This window comes from Bos grunniens, chromosome 10 (genome assembly GCF_055505025.1).
Source record: "Bos grunniens cultivar Pamir isolate PY7600 chromosome 10, Bosgru_T2T1.0, whole genome shotgun sequence".
Lineage (NCBI taxonomy): Eukaryota > Metazoa > Chordata > Mammalia > Artiodactyla > Bovidae > Bos > Bos grunniens.
The window spans coordinates 11,566,096-11,587,383 of record NC_141174.1 but is presented as its reverse complement, the minus strand read 5'-3'; the positions used below and the strand labels follow the sequence as shown (position 1 = coordinate 11,587,383).

The 21,288-nt window shown below is 39.9% G+C and overlaps 1 long non-coding RNA gene across 6 annotated transcripts in view; it reads right to left on the bottom strand.

Annotated features, from left to right (window-relative positions):
- LOC147363918 (uncharacterized) overlaps positions 1–21,036 on the bottom strand; it is a 109,589-nt gene extending 88,553 nt beyond the window's left edge. Inside the window, exons 1-4 of one of the 6 annotated variants that reach the window (XR_015133920.1) lie at positions 20,067–21,036; positions 18,715–18,801; positions 7,705–7,812; positions 5,242–5,524 (exon numbers count right to left, since the gene is read on the bottom strand). This is a non-coding gene — a long non-coding RNA (uncharacterized LOC147363918). Of the gene's footprint in view, positions 1–5,241; positions 5,525–7,704; positions 7,813–18,714; positions 18,802–20,066 lie in introns of those variants that run through there. The other 5 variants (XR_015133915.1, XR_015133919.1, XR_015133918.1 and 2 more) reach the window with 5 other exon arrangements.
- Positions 21,037–21,288: the final 252 nt, after the last annotated feature.

Genomic DNA, 21,288 nt, shown 5'->3' with positions numbered 1-21,288 from the left:
CAATAGAAACCTCTGAAAGACAGACATCCCAAACCTCTCACTTGTGAGTACTATTTTTTTTTCAGACAGTGCACAATGCAATAGTTTCCCTATGACAAAATTATATGGACAACCATTGGGAATTAGTTTGAAAGAAATTAATAACCAGAAATAGATAAATAATTTGAGAAGAAGCCAAGTCTTGCAAATGACATAGCACTGATTTTCTTAATATTATTCCATGAATCTAAGTATTATTTACTGATTTACTTTGAGATACAACATACGGGAATACTTTCATGTACATCTCACTTTGCTCTCCATACCATCTCCTGGTTCCACTACTAGTTTATATAAATGATTCTATCTCCCTAGTGTAAAATGAGACTTTTGGCCTACACAGTCACTAAATTCCTTTCTTTTCTGGATCTCTGATTCTCTTCTGAGAATCTCATAGAGTCCCCAAATCTCTGATTCTCTTCTGAGAAGCTCATAGAGTCACATTCTTCAGAATATTTCATGAACTCTCCCTACCAAATTCAAACTACTCCATTCAATTCAGGTATGACCTAAATCAAATCCCTTACGACTATACAGTGGAAGTGACAAATTAGATTCAGGGATTAGATCTGATAGACTGCCTGAAGAACTACGGACGGAGGTTCGTGACATTGTACAGGAGTCAGGGATCAAGACCATCCCCAAGAAAAAGAAAGGCAAAAAGAGGAAATGGTTGTCTGAGGAGGCCTTACAAAGAGCTGAGAAAAGAAGAAAAGTGAAAAGCAAAGGAGAAAAGGAAAGATATACCCATCTGAATGCAGAGTTCCAAAGAACAGAAAGGTGAGATAAGAAAGCCTTCCTCAGTGATCAATGCAAAGAAATAGAGGAAAGCAATAGGCTGGGAAAGACTAGAGATCTCTTCAAGAAAATTGGAGATACCAAGGGAACATTTCATGCAACCATGACCTCAATAAAGGACAGAAATCGTATGGACTTAACAGAAGCAGAAGCTATTAAGAAGAGGTGGCAAGAATACACAGAAGAACTATATAAAAAAGATCTTCATGACCCAGATAATCACAATGGTGTGATCACTCTCACCTAGAGCCAGACATCCTGGAATGCAAAGTCAAGTGGGCCTTAGGAAGCATCGCTACAAACAAAGCTAGTGGAGGTGATAGAATTCTAGTTGAGCTATTTCAAATCCGAAAAGATGATGCTGTGAATGTGCTGCACTCAATATGCCAGCAAATTTGGAAAACTCAGCAGTGGTCACAGGACTGGAAAAGGTCAATTTTCATTCCAATCCCAAAGGAAGGCAATGTCAAAGAATGCTCAAAATACTGCACAATTTGCCTGGAGAATCCCATGGAAGGAGGAGCCTGGTAGGCTACAGTCTATGGGGTCGCAAAGAGTCGGACACGACTGAACGACTTCACTTTCACTTTTCACTTTCACACACTAGTAAAGTATGCTCAAAATTCTCCAAGCCAGGCTTCAACAGTACATGAATCATGAACTTCCAGATGTTCAAGCTGGTTTTAGAAAAGGCAGAGGAACCAAAGATCAAATTGCCAACATCCATTGGATCATAGAAAAAGCAAGAGAGTTCCAGAAAAACATCTACTTCTGCTTTATTGATTACACCAAAGCCTTTGACTGTGTGGATCACAACAAACTGTGGGAAATTCTTAACGAGATGAATTCTTAGAGAGAGAATACCAGACCACCTTACCTGCCTCCTGAGAAATCTATACGCAGGTCAAGAAACAACAGTTAGAACCGAACATGGAACAACAGACTGGTTCCAAATCAAGAAAGGAGCACGTCAAGACTCCTGTCAAGACGTATATTGTCATCCTGCTTATTTAACTTATATGCATAGTACATCATGTGAAATGCCAGGCTGGATGAAGCACAAGCTGGAATCAAGATTGCCAGGAAAAATAGCAATAACCTTAGATATGTAGACAACACCACCTGCAGAAAGTGAAGAGGAACTGAAGGGCCTCTTGATGGAAGTGAAAGAGGAGAGAGAAAAAGCAGGCTTAAAACTCAACATTCAGAAAACTAAGATCATGGCATCCGGTCCCATCACTTCATGGCAAATAGATGGGGGAACAATGGAAACAGTGACAGACTTTATTTTCTTGGGCTCCAAAATCACTGCAGATGGTGACAAAATCAATAAACACTTGCTCCTTGGAAGAAAAACAATGAACAACCTAGACAGCACATTGAAAAGCAGAGACATTACTTTGTTAACGAAGGTTCATCTAGTCAAAGTTATGGTTTTTCCAGTAGTCATGTATGGATGTGAGAGTTGGACTATAAAGAAAGCTGAGCACCGAAGAATTGATTTTTTTGAACTGTGGTGTTACAGAAGACTCTTGTGACTCCCTTGGGCTGCAAGGAGAGCCAACCAGTCCATCCAAAAAGAAATCAATCTTGAATATTCATTGGAAGGACTAAGGTTGAAGCTGAAATTCCAACACGTTGGCCACCTGATGTGAAGAACCAACTCACTGGAAAAGACCCTGATGCTGGGAAAGATTGAAGGCAGGAGGAGAAGGTGACGACAGAGGACGAGATGGTTGGATGGCACCATAGACTTGATGGAAATGAGTTTGAGTAAGCTCCAGGGGTTGGTGATGTACAGGGAAGCCTGGTGTGCTGCAGTCCACAGGGTCGCAAAGACTGAGTGACTGAACTGAACTGAATTTATTCATTTAGTCATTAAAGTAATGTATATTGAACTTTTACCTGTGTTCAGGCATTCTGTTAGACACTGCCCTTAAGAAATTCATAGTCTAACATCATATATTTTCCATTTGATAATATTTATTTTTAAAAAGGATGTATACACTTTTATGTAGCACAATATTCATTTTGCTTATGTACGACAGTGCAAATATGCATATGCCCAACTTGGTCTAACACCCTTAAAACTATAGACATCTTGAAGTTCAGGAGAATATTTTATGAATTTTGGCCCCACTTAAACAAAGAAGATAGAACCTATATATTTAGTATAAAAACAAAACATTAACATATAGTTCATTCAAGAAAATTAAGGGAATGCTATAGTTACTTTTCTTAAAATTTCCAGGCAAGATAGAAATCAATAATTCAAATCCCTGGTTGTGAATACAATTGGAATGAAATTCAAATGAGATTTGAGGAATATATTTGCTAATATCTTATTTCTCACTAATCTTTAACCAATTATTACTTTTATTTGTGCAGAAATCCAGTACAAGATTAGATTATGCAAATGAATTCAGATTTCAATCTGATAACATTTCTAATGAAATTCTAATAGGTCTTAAGAGCCCATTAGTTAGCTTTAGAATTCTAATCCAAGTGTTGTGAAACCGTGTAAGTGAGCTTATGAGTTAACTCATCAGGATTCCTAAGTATGCCAGAATTATTATCATTTCATTTCTCTCCGTTTCATACCATATATATATGATTGTATATGATACATCGGTTTGTTGGTGTTGTTTAGTTGCTAAGTCTGACTCTTTTGCAACCCATAGACTGTATCCCACCAGGTCCCTTGGTCCATGGAATTCCTCAGGCAAGAATACTGGAGCAGATTGCCATTCCCTTATCTGGGGGGATCTTCCTGACTCAGAGATCAAACCCATGTCTCCTGCATTGGTAAGTGGGTTCTTCACCAGTAAACTGAGCCACCAGGGAAGCCCATGATACATCGGCACATCATTACAATAATCATGTCCATTCATTGGGTGCGTAGCCCACTGTGACAAGTGCTTTACATACTTTTTCCCCAAAACATCCCTGTAAAATAAGTATTATCTCTTTTCCCAGATGAAGGAAGTAGTAGAAAAAGATACAAACAGGCTACACAATTTGGAGGAAATTAATATAACCGTGATTATTATAGCTAGCATTCACTGAGGGCTTACGATGCACATTCACTGTCCTAAGAATCACAGATATCTCTTCTTGACTGTAAACATTTTATTTTGTATTGAGGTTTAGCCAACTAACAATGTGATCGTTTCAGATGATCAGCCATACATATACATGCATCCATTCTCCCCCAAACTCCCCCCTGCCTGCTGCCATCTAGGCTGCTGCATAAATTGAGCAAGGTGCATTTGCTATACGGTGCATCCTTGTTTGTTACCCAGTGAGAATCACACATATCTTATCTGATTTAAACTCTCAAGATCAGAGAACTGTCTCAAGTTTGGAGAAATCTCAGGGAATCATGGTTGATAGGAAAAATAAGACTTACTGTGCCAACTTGGTCTGCTTCAAGGACATTCCTTTGCACACAGAGCTACCTCTAAAAGCCAGCTTGTGATTATCTGGACACATCACATTCTTCTAATCAAGGACCTGTGTGCTTAGTCACTTGTCATGTCTGACTCTTTGCGATCCCATGGACTGCAGCCTGCCAGGCTCCTCTGTCCATGGGGATTCTCCAAGCAAATACTGGAGTGGGTTGCCATGCCCTCCTCCAGGGGATCTTCCCAACCCATAGATTGAACCCAGGTCTCCCACATTGCAGGTGGATTCTTTACTGACATAGCCACCAGGAAAGCCCAATAACACTTTTTAAAAGTGCTTATCATAACCATTCTAATGGATATGAAGTGATATCTCATTGCAGTTTTGATTTGCATTTCCTTAATACTTAATGCTGTTAAACATCTCCCCATGTGCCTGTTGGCCATCTGTAGGTTTTCTTTGGAAAAATGTCTATTCAGCCCCTCTGCTATTTGTTAATTGGCTTGTTTTGTTGTTGTTGAATTATATGATTTCTTTATATACTATTTTGAAGGGTATTAAGTGAAATAATTCAAATAAACTAAAAAGAAACCTACAATTTTATGTGTTTTTAATATGTGCAATATTAAATTAAAAGCAAACAAATAAGCCAAACAAAAACTGAAACAGATAGATTCAGAGAACATAGTGGCTGCCAGAAGGGAAGAGAGTCGGGGAAGAGTAAAATGGGTAATGGGATCAACAGTACGGTGACGGATGGAAACGAAAACTTTGGTGGTGGTGAGCATGCTAAGGCACGTACCGAAATCAAAACAAAGTGTTTTACAGACAAAACTTCCATCAAGTTGTAAACCAGTTTAAAAAGTACTTACATAAAGAGCAGGGGTAGATCCAGGTTTGTTAGTCTTAAAGGTTAAACAACTGGTGGGGGGGGGTGGTCCTTATTTTGTAAAAGAAACCACAAAATTGTTCAGACAAAATTGGTCAGGAAAGCACACAGTGGTTATAACTAGCTGTTGTTAGATTATCTCACGTTTTCAAATGTTACAAACACATGTGATCACATTGCAAGAGGTCTTGCCAGACTTGGAAGGTGCGTGTTGGAGGGGTGGTGGCTAACGTTTGCGTCTCATTGGATTCATTGCCTCTCACCATGAACAAGTGTGCAGTGAGCACATTCAGCGGCATGTTGAAATAGTAGTCACCAATGAAGTTGCAAGTGGAGGATATCCTTCAAATGAACTCGACTGTTGAACACAAGAAATTTTATAACCTCTGGATCCTGGGAACGGAGATACACGTTGCAACGGATCATTCACCTGGAGACTGGGGCACAAGTACTCAGATCCAAAACTGAGGCTAAAGGCACCTGACTGGCAGAGTGACAGAGGGGCATATTGTTACACTTCTTAAACCCCTTCTGGGAAGTGACAACCACCTCTCCCGCCTGAATGTGTCAAAACACATCAGAGCGTTAGTCAAACAGCTCAGACGTTTACCACATTTCCATTCTTGTATGTTGACCCCAGGGATAGGGAGGGGCAGGGCTTGGTGAGGCAGTGAGCATCCTATTACACATAATCCGCCCAACAGTCCAGAATTCATTTCTTGAATTGCTATCACACCCTGGGCCCCTTTGTGTCTCAACAATAGACAGACTCATTTTTCCCTCCACCTTGTAAAATCCACTTTGAAGAAATGTAAGGCCATCAGCGAGCATTAAAAAAAAAAAAATTCCTTAGTGGGACCACCCATTAATAATGTTACCCTAGAAGAGATAAAGAAAAATAAAGTATAGATACAGGAATCAAAGAGATCAGATGAACCAGATGTCAATGGCTTTCATAGAGAATGACCTAATGAAATGCACTGGCATGGTTTTCCTTTCAAAAGCAATCTTGAAATGAAAAGAAAAATATCTTAGGCAGGCTGTAACCTACATTTTCAGATGATGGACATAGACTGCCTTCCTTATTTGCACCCTTAGAGTTTTTGGAAGGCCAGAGAGATTGAACTCTTCCCTGCTGTTTGTTTGATTTGGTCTGAGTTGAAGCCAAGAGATGTGGTGATGGGAGTTTTGGAAAAACAATTAAAATGAAATGTATGTGGTGGGTTTTTCTGGGATCCTAATTAACTGGCCCATTTCTAGGTAACATTAGGGAAGTTGTGGGCAGTGATTATTATCTCTTTAAAGTCCTAATTAAAATGTCAAACTGTAAGGTAGAATGTCTTCAAAGCTGCATGTAATTTGATTGTGTTGGCTTATTGGGAAAATGGCCTTGGAAATACAAATAAACCAGCCACTAAAAAGATCCCAGAAGTCCAGGCTTTATTCCAGAAGTATAATCTGTATAACCAATAGCATTTCATAACTAACCACTCACCAAGTGGTAGACATCCAAGTGTCAAAGCCAGTTTCATAACACGGCAACACCTGACAGGCTGCACAGGAACGCCTTGCCATAGCATACTGGGGTTTCAGAAGGGTGTTTGGGGTTAGTTCACCCACAAATGCTTCTCATCTAGCTTGAAATGTTCTCATTTGATGAATTTCAGAAATGGCTGGCACCCTATCCACTGTTTAACTAGAACTTTGGAGCTGTTAAAGAACTCCTGCATATAATACAGACTTCTGTGACTCTCCTGCACTGAGGTGTCAGGCAGACTGGAATCCCTGTCACACCCGTGTATGACCATTAGGAAAGCTGTCCTTCCCTTAAGAAGGTGAAGCAGTTAAGACCCTTTAGGATGCAAATAACAAAAAAATCCATTAAAAAATGGCCTAGTAAAGACTCCTGCGATATAACAAGTGCAGCAGTTGGTTCACAGAGCATCTCAACGACATCACCAGTCATCCACTGTCCTTCCATCCGTCACACTGCCACTTCGTTATGCCACCTGCTCCCCTCTCTCACACACTTTTCATGAGCTCTAGCATCACCCCCTCATATAACCACAGCCAAAGAGAGAGATACAGGAATGTGGCCTTTCATGCATAGCTTTTTATCTTTTCCTCGACACCCATCAGCAGCCTTGCCATGACATTTCTTTGCCCACAATTGCATCACACGCCCATGCCTAAACTAAACACTGCCAAAGGGAATTACCATGACTGGATTGGTTTAGTCGAGACTCATCTCTCACCCCCACAGCTAAGGGGAGATCCAGTCTCCCCTGATGTACACAGCACACTGATGTCATACATGCCATTCTGTAAAACGACTCACGATTCTCTTTGCAATGAAAAAAAAAAAAAAAACCAAAATAGTGTCCTCCTCAGAGGTGGCATGTCTAGTGCATCACTATCGATAGAGTTGAACACTGAGTTGCTTTTCCAGCGGTGGACAGATTTATACTGACACATTCACTTCTATTCTCTTCTCTCTCCATTCACGGCAAAGCTTATGCGAAATACCTGGTCAAGACCTTTGGCCCTGAACAAGGGAAGAACACTATTTTCACCTTGGAATCCATCCATTTCATGCACTTGTTGGCTCACAAACGTAGTCTGAGCAGCCACTCAGTAGTTCCCAGCCTCTGGGATCCAATGCCTGACGATCTGAGGTGGAGCTGATGCAATAACAATAGAAACAAAGTGCGCAATAAATACAATGCCCTTGAATCACCACCAAACCATACCCTCCTTCCCCCGGTCCATGGAAAAATTTTCTTCCATAAAACTGATCCCTGATGCCGAAAACGTTGGGGACAACTGTATTAGGTGATGGGCCCTGTGTTGGATGTGGTCAGATGTGGTCTCTAACATCAGAAACCTCACAGTCAAGCGGGGAGAATATGGAAAGGCAAACAGGCAGAATAGTATCCTAATCTCTGATGCGGAAAACACATTTAAGTACTTGAACACGATGGTATAGTAGGTGATTCCATAGCAAAAGTCCTGGCACTATATAGATGCAGAGAGAACACTCTCTCAGCCAGTCTCCTAGAGGAAGAGACTCCTAGGATGATAGGAGGATGTGTCATAAGTAGAAAGAGTTAAAAGAAGATTAAATGAACCATGCAGCCTTCATCCTCATCTAATTAATTTTGAATAATTATGTCAAAACTCAAGGATATATATACTGCTGATTTCTCAAGGGTACCTAAACCACTAAATCACGGATTCTTGAGGTACATAGATGAAAACCAGATTAGTAAACTTGAAGAAGAAAAAAACACTTCTTTATTTTCATTAACGTCTAACTGAAATTTAGATTTTCTTCGATAAAAAATACGAGCAAAAAAAAAACCCAACCCCACAGTAGTGTTAATCATTGCCCGTGACTTTGGCAACAATAGAAATCATAGATATTTCACACTACTTTATAATGTGATGCAGATATATCATAAAAAAGTATTCAAATTGTGGCATTTCGACTGAGCAACTTCACTTTCACTTTTCACCTTCATGCATTGGAGAAGGAAACGGCAACCTACTCCAGTGTTCTTGCCTAGAGAATCCCAGGGACGGGGGAGCCTGGTGGGCTGCTCTCTATGGGGTCTCGCAGAGTCAGACACGACTGAAGTAACTTAGCAGCAAAGACCCACTGTTAGACATTGTTCTTTAAAACATTTATTTTAAAGAATTACATGGATTTTTAAAAATATTTTGATTACTGTATTTCAATATAATTTGTTTCCATTTTTATCCTATATATTTTAGCTCATGTATCTAAAAGCTATAGTTGGAGAAAGGATTCATAGACTTCACCAGGCTAATTGGGGCACATTTCTTCCCTGGTCAGACTCTGTACTTGTACGTCAATGACTCAGCAAAAGCTATGAATTTAATTTTTGTTGTAATTGTGCATTCTGCCCAATTAAATTTTGTATTTGATTCTCAGCAATGATAGTCCAGGTTATTAAAAAGATATTTTTAGGGATATAATAAAGCTCTCCAAGTCTCTGGATTTGTCGTTTTCTTTTTGTAAGAACTTCAAAACCATCAGAAAATCTATCCCAGCCAAAGTCCTTGTAGTCATCATTCCTGTCATGACGGTCAGGTTCTGAGGCATATGCAGCAGTAGGCACTTCACCACAATCAACACTGGTAATGATTGGATTAACTGAGGTCAACTGCGCACCATGGGTTGCTAGTACCTAATTTCAATCTTGGATTCAAGCAAAAAATATGACCAAACCAATCCCCATTTGGAGTGTCCATTTCCCAGGACCACACGTGGAACCAATATTTGTATCAGTCAAGGTCCAAGCATGATCTAGAAACCACACTGATTATATGAACAGAGAGAACTTAATGTAATTATTTTAAAATTTTAGTGTAAACTTTAAAAAGACAAGACTAGAACACTGTGGCAGAGTTCACTAAACTTTCTGTACAAAGAGCCAGGGAGCAAACATTTTCAGTCATATGGTCTCCATTGCAAATATTTGACTCTTATACAGCAGCCACAGATAATACACACACTTGCCTACATCTGGTATCAGGGAAGTATCCTGTAAATCAAGTATACTCGAACAAAAAAATTTTTTTTCAAGTATCATGAAAGTATCAGTTGCAGGAGGCAGCTACACACCTTGGCTTAGCAGAACAAAGGGAGGAGTTAAAGTTTTTTAAAGCCTGGAGGAGATGAAATTCAGACTTCTGAGAAGGTGCTAGCTAGTGCTGATATCCCTGGGATGGTGCCTTAATCCAACTCTGCAAGTGTTGGAAAAACTCCAAAATGAATTCCCAATGAATTAAGGGAAGATAATGCGGTAAAGATGAAGAAGTATAGCACAGTCATAGGAAATAAACAGGAAGCCCATCTAGTGGTCTCTAGTGGTATAGCCTAGCCAGGAGCCAAGTGGCAGTGCTGAAATGTGGTTGACAAAATCTCAGCCTCACCATCACAAAGTCGAGTTTGGAAGAGTGGGCTGGCAGCTAAGAAACAATAGCTTGGCACAGAAGGTGGTTTACAAGCTTCACAGACTAGCAAAAGATAATCTGTATGTAAAAACTGAAAACAAGCTAAGAATGAACTGGTTCAACTTTTTCATAAACTCTGCTGAATAAGCCCATTAAGTAGTCTACACCTGAACTGTTTACTTCAGGAGATATTCATTTTTACTAAAAGAGTATTGAGAAGTATTGTTTCCCTCATTACCAATTTGAATGAAGAGAAAGAACTGTAACTAATCAGTAAATGCAATGACTCCATTCAGGTCACTTTTGAAAAAGAAGGCACCAAAGCTGAGGCTGGTTCTTCTGCTATTATAATTATCACTTCTGGGCATACACAGATGGCACCATAATCTCTTCAAAACCTACTGGGAAATTAAAAAGAATACTAAATTAATTTAGCATTTTTAATAAAATAGTAATGTTTTTTAATGGAATCCTTTGTTGCTATGGGTGGCAGAAATGGATTGGAGACAGAGATGATAATTAGTTCGCTATTTTCTTTATGGAAACTAGTCTCTGGTCAAAAAGACCACACATTCTTTGCCCTTGGATAATATCCACTATTAATAATCATAGGGATCCTGAGGAATAAAAGAAAATAAAGCACACTCCAGGCTGACGTGCCAAGGCTGGAGGATTCATCAAATATTCCAGGTTCCAATTTTCCCAAGGCTGTTTGCACCAAACAACACAGCAGACCATGCAACATTTGGAATCTTTTTTCTTTTTTCATTTTTTTTAAATTTATTTTTTATTGGCTTATCATTGCTTTACGATGTTGTGCTCATTTCTGCGGTACAATGAAGTGAATCAACTATATGTATACATGTATCTCCTCCCCCTGGAGCTCTCTCCCACCACCACACCCCTCTAGGTCATCACAGACACCGAGCTGAGCTTCCTGTGCTGTGCAGAGGCTTCCCACTAGCTAATTTACACACAGTATTTATGTCAATCCTAATCTCTCAATTCACCCTTCCCTTCCCTTGCACACCTAAGTCCACATGTCCATTCTGTGTCTGCCTCTCTGTTCCTGCCTTGGAAATGGGTTCATCTGTACCCTTTTTCTAGAGTCTACATATGTACGTTAATCTATGATTCTGTGTTTCTTTTTCTGACTCGCTTTACACTGTATGACACACTCTAGGTCCATCCACGTCTCTACAGATTCATTCCTTTTAGTGGCTAAGTAATATTCCATTGGAAATATGCACAACTTCTTTATCCATGCATCTGTTGTTAAACATTTAGGTTGCTTCCAGGTCCTGACTATTGTGAATAGTACTTCAGTGAATACTGGAGTACATGTGTCCTTTTGAATTAGAGTTTTCTCCAGGCATTATATCTGGTAGGGGGATTGCTGGGTCATATGGTAGCTCTATGTAATATTTGGAGGTCTTTCCTATCCCTCCCATTTGGTGTCTTTGAAGAAAGAAGAAACAAAACTCTTGTAAAATTTTATTACCTTCTTGAAATTATTTCTGACTGGTATCATTCAAGGCTTGCTCACTTCCCTATACTTTGTACCACTGTGGTATTTTTTATTTAATATGTCTTCTTCCTCAGTCACAAGTAGGTGCTGTGTTAACTGCTGGGTGCCCAGCACTGTCTGAGGCACTGCAGAATTCTCAGAAGGCTCCCATTGTCAAAATGTTTACTATATGGTTTGGACAGCGGAATGGAAATAAAGGATACTACTGGATTCAACAGAATGTTAAATGAGGTCATTTCTTTCCCAGCATCCTAGTTAATAGGCTTATATCTTGGCAAAGAAAAAAGAAAATAAACATTCCTGAGCTGAAGTATGCTGCCTAAGGTTTCAAGTTAAAAATATGATTTAGACTGGGCCTTGAAGGATGAGTAGAACCTAAACCAAGGAAAGTGAGGCCGAGCAAATAGTTGAGCAAAAAGAGCACAGATGCAGAAAATAATTCTGAGTTAACTGAGACAAAGGCTAATGATTTTAGAAAGAACTATGTGAAATAAGGTTCGTAACAGTTAATGGAAGCATTTGAAAATGATTCGTTAAATCTGAAACAGAAGCAGAAACTTCAAGTATGCAGGAAGTGGGGTTTTGAAAAGACGGATCATCAATGTAAAGAACAGTTAATAAGATGGGCAGGACTTGTCAGGGGTGCACTTCGCTTGTGGTCCAGTAGCTGAGACTCCAAGCTCTAAATGGACAGGGCCCAGGTTCAATCCCTGGTCAGGGAACTAGATCCCACAAGCCACAACTAAGACCTGGAACAGTCAAATAAATAAATATTTTAAAAATACTAACATCAGGCTTCTACTGTGGTGGCCCAGGCAGAAGTAGGTAATAATCACACCAGCCATGAGAATAAAGATGAAGGCTCTTGGAATCCAGAAATCAAGGTCACAGTGGAAGCTACACTCCAACAGTTGGTTACTTTGATAGTACCTTTCTCAGCACCCTTTTGGTCCATGAGTCTTACCACATCATTCCCAGACTGGCATGTGGAGTGCTCCAAGATACAAAGACAGCGCCGCCCCTGGAGGAGGAGGGCGGCCTCTTTCGCGGGTCTTGCGGATGCAAGCTTTGAGCCTTTTTTCCATTATGTTCCCACCACAGATCAGATCCGATCAGATCAGTCGCTCAGCCGTGTCCAACTTTTTGCGACCCCATGAATTGCAGCACGCCAGGCCTCCCTGTCCAGCACCAACTCCCAGAGTTCACTCAGACTCACATCCATCGAGTCAGTGATGCCATCCAGCCATCTCATCCTCTGTCATCCCCTGCTCCTCCTGCCCCCAATCCCTCCCAGCATCAGTCTTTTCCAATGAGTCAACTCTTCACACGAGGTGGCCAAAGTTCTGGAGTTTCAGCTTTAGCATCATTCCTTCCAAAGACATCCCAGGGCTGATCTCCTTCAGAATGGACTGGTTGGATCTCCTTGCAGTCCAAGGGACTCTCAAGAGTCTTCTCCAACACCACAGTTCAAAAGCATCAATTCTTCGGCGCTCAGCCTTCTTCACAGTCCAACTCTCACATCCATACATGACCACAGGAAAAACCATAGCCTTGACTAGACGGACCTTTGTTGGTAATGTCTCTGCTTTTGAATATGCTATCTAGGTTGGTCATAACTTTCCTTCCAAGGACTAAGCGTCTTTTAATTTCATGGCTGCAGTCACCATCTGCAGTGATTCTGGAGACCAGAAAAATAAAGTCTGACACTGTTTCTACTGTTTTCCCATCTATTTCCCATGAAGTGGTGGGACCGGATGCCATGATCTTCGTTTTCTGAATGTTGAGTTTTAAGCCAACTTTTTCACTCTCCACTTTCACTTTCATCAACAGGCTTTTTAGTTCCTCTTCACTTTCTGCCATAAGGGTGGTGTCATCTGCATATCTGAGGTTATTGATATTTCTCCCGGCAATCTTGATTCCAGCTCGTGTTTCTTCCAGTCCAGCATTTCTCATGATGTACTCTGCATAGAAGTTAAATAAGCAGGGTGACAATATACAGCCTTGACGAACTCCTTTTCCTATTTGGAACCAGTCTGTTGTTCCATGTCCAGTTCCCACCACACACAGGGTTTATGGCATCCTACTGTCTCCTTAAAATCTTCCTTTCTTTCCCCTAAACCCAGGGAATGCTTATCTTTCCTGCTTTCTGATTTGATGGAAAACAAAGGGGCACTGAAGATCCTAGCTGATCCTTCACGTTTTCTTCTCAAACCCCCAACTCATCTGGCTCTTTGCACAATAGAATACATCTTTGTTTCACCTGACTTTTCTAGACACCAGCCTCCTAGCTCTTCCAAAGCACCTCCACGTATTTTATAGGTTCTCAATGTTTTGGTTTGGTCTTGGTCTTAAGCAGTTGTTATGTAAGACTGAACTGAACTGAAATGTAAGTAAACAAGCTAATCTTTTGCATGTTTACATCTCTTGCTAAAGAGCTGCAGATGCTAATGTCGATGTCTTGATAAGAAACTCTAGAATTTCTAAACTTTAAAAGGCATGAATTTTGCTAACAGGTGAGTAAAATTTCATGAGAGCATCTTTTTCTTTAATATATGCTAAAAGATAAATTGCATCCAGGCACAAACCCTCAGGATTTGAAATGTCACTTTTGAAAAAGGCTCCTACAGTAGTGCTTGGAAAATAACTTTAAAATAAAACAGAACCCAATCCGAAGACTGTTTCTTTCTTTTTTATATGTCATTTGTTCTCTAACACAACAATCCCAAAACAGTAATTTATAATATTGTACATTCTAGCAGCATAAAAACTCAGACTATTCACAGCTAATAACCATTAGCTTTTCCTTTTTGATCACCAGCCACAGATTTTCATGAATTTTCTTTCCTATTCTTTCAGATGGTGCCTCCTCTCCTATTCTTTAAGCCAGCTTGCTCCTCATAGTATCCTACTTCTGAAAAATGTCTACAAAACACACCCAATTTCTCAATCTGTGTGTGTGCTTCTAGTAGCAAAATTGTATTGTTACCAACTGTGATGATTGTTTTGGAGAAGGCAATGGCACCCCATTCCAGTACTCTTGCCTGGAAAGTCCCATGGACGGAGGAGCCTGGTAGGCTGCATTCCATGGGTTCACTAGGGGTCGGACACGACTGAGCGACTTCACTTTCACTTTTCACTTTCATGCATTGGACAAAGAAATGGCAATCCACCCCCAGTGTTCTTGCCTGGAGAATCCCAGGGATGGGGAAGCCTGATGGCCTGCCGTCTATGGGGTCGCACAGAGTCGGACACGACTGAAGTGACTTAGCAGCAGCAGCAGTGATGATTGTTTAGACAAGCAAAAGATATGCATTCAATCTGGCTATAGACTTACAAGAAACTAAACTTTTTTACCAACTGTGTTTGCTTACCAAACCTGCACTACTTAAACAATATATTCTCAAGAGCCCAGTTCCTGATACCCACCCTTTTCAAGCAAAAAGACTGCTTGAAATATCTTTGATAATTAGACAACATGGAAGTAATAAATGTAAAGTTGGATAAAAAGAATATAAAAAAATGTTAGTTATTGAAAAGTATGTGTGTGTGTAGTATTTCATATAATAAAGGCATATAAAAAGAAAACAATGGAAACATCTTAGGTACAGAAGGAAAGTTTAAGAATAAACCATTTGTTACAAAGAGATATCTAGTCATTTAAATATTTTCCTTAGCCACCTTCAGGCGAATGTTCCTGTGTAGGTATCCTGGGTAGCCTATGGAGATACTCAGAAGAAAAAACCAGGCTCTTATCTAAAAGAATCTGACAATTTAGTTGGAGAGAAAACACAAGCAGAACAAATACTAAACTAAATTATAAAAATCTATCACAGGTGCATGCCTTATGACACAGATATGCTACTTCTTAGATTTCAACCCCAAAACAATCATGAATATAACCACATGGATTTATAGGATAATTTTTAGAATAATTAATCTTGGATAAATGGCAAGATAATTCATTTTTTAAAGTGCAATAAAATGGCATGTAGCCATTACAGTGATATATAAAAGACAGATTAATGATACAACCGTTTATGTTGGGAAGAAAACTAGGCTAAAATTTGCAAATGTGATATGATCCCCTTGGTGTGAAAACCATACAAATAATCCTCTACATAAAGTTTACAGTTAAGATATTTGTAGGAGTGCTCAGCCGTATCCAACTCTTTGTGGCCCCATGGACTGTAGCGAACCAGGTTCCTCTGTCCATGGGATTTTCTAGGCAAGAATACTGGAGTGGATTGCCATATCCTACTCCAGCGAATCTTCCCAACCCAGGGAATGAACCTACCTCTCTTGTGTCTCCTGCATACAACTTAGCAACTGAACAACAAATGAAAAATATCATATTAACGGTGTGAATGAAAACTAGAAACTAAACAATGGTGTCTTCTCTTTCCACTTGTATGCAACACTGAAGTGGAGATCCTAGCCAAGACAATTATGCAAGAAAATTAAATAGAAGACTCCAGATTGGAAAGGAAGTAATAAAACTGTTACTTGCCAGTGACATAATCTTGCATGTAGAAAATTCTGTAGGAATCCACTAAAATCTATTAGAGATAATCAATGAGTTCAGCAAAGTTGCAAGATATATATCAGGATGTGAAAATTAATTGAATTTCTATACAGTGCACGTGTACTAAGTCATTTCAGTCTTGTCCATCTCTATGACCCTCTGGACTGTAGCCCGCTAGGCTCTTCTGTCCATGGGATTCTCCAGGCAAGAATACTGGTGTGGATTACCATTTACTTCTCCAGGGGATTTTCCCAACACAGTAGCAATGATCAAATAAAAAATGAAGTCAAGAAAATAATTCCATTTAAAGTAGCATCAAAAAGAATAAAATACTTAGGAATACATTTAACAAAGGAAGGGTAAAACTTATACTCTAAAAGCTACAAAACATCATTGAAAGAAATTTAAGACCCTAATCAACAGGAAAACATTTGTTTTCATGGAAAATATTTATTGCTACAATGCCAATATTCCCCAAATTGATCTACAAATTCAATGCAATCCTTATCAAACTACCAGCTAACTTTTCTGCAGAAATGGACACGCTGATCCTAAAATTCATATGGAGACACAAGGCATGCAGAATAGTCAAAATAATCTTAAGAAAGAAAAACAAAATTAGAAGACACACTTCCCAATTTCAAAACCTGCTATGAACATATAGTAGTCAGGACAATGTGGTACTGTTATAAACAGAGACAAATAGGCAAAAGGAATAGAATTGAGGATCCTGAAATATACCCTTATATTTATGATCAATTATTTTTAATAAAAGTGCCAAGTGTTGGATCACATACACACATACATCACACCATACACAAAAACTAGCTCAAAACGGATCAAAGATCTAAATGTAAAAACTTAAACTATAAAACTCTAGAAGAAATGATATAAGTAAATCTTCATGAACTTAGATTAGGCAATGGTCTCCTAAACATTACATCAAAACAAGAACAAAAATAAATAAACTGGACACTGCCATTTTTTAGTTAGTTTTCTGTTTGTTCTGTTTTTTATTTCTGTTTTCTTTTTCTAGTCTTTTTATTGGTTTTCTGTAACAGTTTTTAGAATCGTGCTTTTGAACTGTGGTGTTGGAGAAGACTCTTGAGAGTCGCTTGGACTGCAAGGAGATCCAACCAGTCTATCTCAAAGGAGACCAGTCCCGGGTGTTCATTGGAAGGACTGATGCTGAGGCTGAAACTCCAATACTTTGGCCACCTCATGCAGAGAGTTGACTCATTGGAAAAGACCCTGATTCTGGAAGGGATTGGGGGCAGGAGGAGAAGGGGATGACAGAGGATGAGATGGCTGGATGACATCACCCAACTCTATGGACATGAGTTTGGGTGAACTCCGGGTGTTGGTGATGAACAGGGAGGCCTGGTGTGCTTCGATTCATGGGGTCGCAAAGAGTCGGACACGACTGAGTGACTGAACTGAACTGATAGCATTTCTTAGTTTATTTGTTTAGTGTTGTTAGGGGTTGCTCTAAATATTACATTGTATACACATAACTTATTACTGTCTATTTGGCATTGTCATTCTACTAACTTAAATGGTACATAGAAACCTTACCTGGCTTTACATTCTTTTACTCTCCTCGACTTATAAATGTAATAAATATTTCTACATATGTTCAGAGCCACATCGGACAGTGTTACAATTTTAGTTCAATTGTCAAGCAATTTTCTGTTTAGAAAACTTCCTTTGGTCATTCATTTATGGTAGATTTGCTGGCAACAAATCCTCTTAGTTTTCCTTCATTTTAAAATGTCTTTATGTCTCCTTTCAGGCCAGAAGTATGTCTTCTCTAGGTACGTAATTTGGGGTTGACAATTCAGACTCCTAAACCCTAAGTGCATGGAATAGAGCATCTGCACCTCTGAACTTTAAAGGATCACAGACTTTTCAATGGTAACCAGTGAAGCCTACATCTCTGAAAAGTCTAGTTAGCCAGATTCCTTGCATAATACATTAAAATATGGAGAGAGTCCCAATAAATTTACAGTCTGTGGTATTGAAGCTTACAGTCAGATTTAATTTGGTTTGATTTAAAGGAAATAGATATTATGTCTTGCACATTTAGCTTTGTAAAATACAATATAAATCTCTTATACAGTTTTTGCTGCTGCTGTTTAGCCGCTCAGTCGTGTCCAACTCTTTGCCACCCCGTAGACCATAGCCCACCAGGCTCCTCTGCTCATGGGATTTCCCTGGCAAGAATACTTGAGTGGGTTACCACTTTCTTCTTCAGGGAATCTTCCCAACCCAGAGATCGAACCCGCATCTCCTGCATTGCAGGCAGATTCTTTACCACTGATCCACCAGGAAAGCCTTTTTGCTTTTTTTAATTTGTGTGTTTAATTTCTAGATCACTGTAGCCTTCTACGATACTTATATGTTCTTGGTTTTTAAAAAAGAAACACCTAAAATAAGTCAGATTTTCTTACAGAGCTAGGATTTCACACTGTAGAACTACCTTAGCCTGGGCCCCAGTGTTCAAAGGAAATATATCAAAGTGAACATGGGTTTCAAGTGTGATGTTTCTCTCACCTTGCACTGGAATGTCATCTGTGACTTTAAAGGTAAAAATTCCTCCTGTTGTACTCTCTATTCCCTCGGTGGTCCGGGAAATGCAGACTGTGAGTAGACAGTGTGAGTAAAAGTTTGTAGTAGACAGATTGGACGTTACTGGTTTTACCTGAGGTTTCTGGTGTACCATATTCTCCTCCCAAGGCTGCATTCTTTATTGCTTTTTTCTGAGTACTCCCAAGAGTTCCATCCTCCTCTTCTGCTTAAAACCTTTTTAGAACTATTCTTGGATCCCATTTTTTTCTAATTATTTTCTCAATTATTGATTTTTTTTAATGTGGGTGTCCCAAAGATGCTAGAGTTGTAAATATACTCTTTACTATGAGATGTTTATCTCAAGGTTCAGCCTTTACCCCAGGTGGCACAGTGGTAAAGAATCTGCCTGCCAATGCAGGAGACGCAAGATAGATTCAATCCCTGGGTTGGGACGATTACTTAGAATAGGAAACAGCAACCCACTTGAGTATTCTTGACTGGGAAATCCCGTGGACAGAGGAGCTTGGCAGGCTACAGTCCATGGGTCTCAAAGAGTCGGACATGCGTGAGCATGCACACACGTCTGCCTCTGTCTAAAGCCGGAACTCTCCAGCTACATGTGGACATCTCACTGGGGATATTGCAAATGTATCTCAAACTCATTACTTTCAAAACCAGACTCTAACTTTCCCATGAAAGTCAGCACCTCTGCCTGTGATCCTCATCTCAGGAAACGGCACTATTGTTTAGCTATCCAGTTATCCAAGCTATCTTCTCACCCACTTCTAAGTCAAACTGTTGCTGAGAATTAAAACTAAATATCATATAAAATTCTTCCCCCATGGCTTCGTCCCCCGTTGCCACTCCCTTGACTTAGCTTCCATTCATTTCTCATCTAAACACACTACCAGCTTTACTGCTACTTCTGCCTTACCTCCCTGTGCTACCACCGCGAATACAGCTGCTAATAATAGTACTAACCAAACAGTAACAAGAGCCAGCATTTACTGAGCACTTTCTATAAGCCAATGCCTGACATAATTTGATTAATTTAAGGCTCCTCACACAACTTTTAAGAGTAAATTCCACTTTTATCCCCATCATATAGACAAGGAAACTGAGGGCTCTGGGAAGTTAAATCTTTTTATGCTAAGTGAAATAGCTAACTAAGAGGAAATTCAGGAATTCAAGCCCAGGAAATCAGGCTCCAGAGCCAGGAGAGTTAACCACTACACCATCGTCTCCAAAATCACCTCCACTCTCACTCTCCTCCTACCTCACTTCTGCACACGGCAACCGTGATGACGTTAAAATGGATATCCGATCATGCTACTCACCTCTGTAAAATCCCTGGGGCTTGAGGACAGCATCAAATGGCTTCCTGTGTCATTTAGAAACATTCGTCCCCTGCACCATGCAAGTTCGTACCCCAGAGGAATCAGGATCTTTTGCACAGATTTCTCTGACTTCACTGCTTCCGCCATTTTCTTCCCCTGGGTGGAGTCTGTTCTTACTCCAAGAATTAACTGGGTAGGTTGTAACTTCTCAGTAATCTCCAGGGCAGGTGGCTTTCATTCACCCTTTTTTCCCTCCAAAAGGTGGCAGGTGTATGGCATTAGTTTAGCCTTGGCAGCAGCTGAGGAAAGGGTCTACCAGCCAAGGAGTGGATATATGGCAACAATCACATCTCCCACAGCCTCTTTCATGCTTATTGCTCTACATGCAATTGTCTTTTTCCTTGTCTTCACTCCTACACAAGGAATTTTTTCCCTCGTAGTTTTTTCCCTCTGGATCTTATTTGCAAACAGATTGTCCAGTAAACTGATGAATGAATGGATTAAAGATAATTCAGTGCATCAAGGAAACCCCATCATAAGTGGAAAGTGAAAGTGTTAGTCGCTCCCTCCTGTCTGACTTTTGCAACCCCATGGACTGTAGCCCACCAGACTCCTCTGTCCGTGGGATTCTTCAGGCAATACTGGAGTAGATAGCCATTCTCTTCTCCAGGGAATCGTCCCAATCCAGGGATTGAACGCAGGTCTCCTGCTATGCAGGTAGATTCTTTACCATCTAAACCACCAGGGAAACTCAGTTATAAATGGGTAGATATACAAACAAATTCTTATAAAATAAAACTGTGTAGTGTAAAAGAAATAGAAAGGAGTGACTCAGCCTTAGGTTCAAGAGCAGCCTCATGAGAGCAGGGTTTCTAATAGGCTTAGTCTCCAGTATATCCCTGGAGACTGATAAGAGTGACTGGCCTTCACCTGGCACTCAATAAATACATGTGATTAAATAAGAGAACTTCTGTGAACTGAATTCCTGAAATCCAATTGATTAAAATTAATTTCTTGTACTAGCTTGTACACATCACAAGTCAGTAACTTCCAAAACAATTCTCAAAGGGAGGTCCCAGCATAAGCACCACCTGGATAACTGTTATAAATGCAAATTATGGAGTACCATTCCAGACCTAGCAGAGTAATGCTCAAAATTCTCCTAGCTCCTCTTCAACAGTACGTGAACCGAGAACTTCCAGGTGTTCAAGCTGGATTTAGA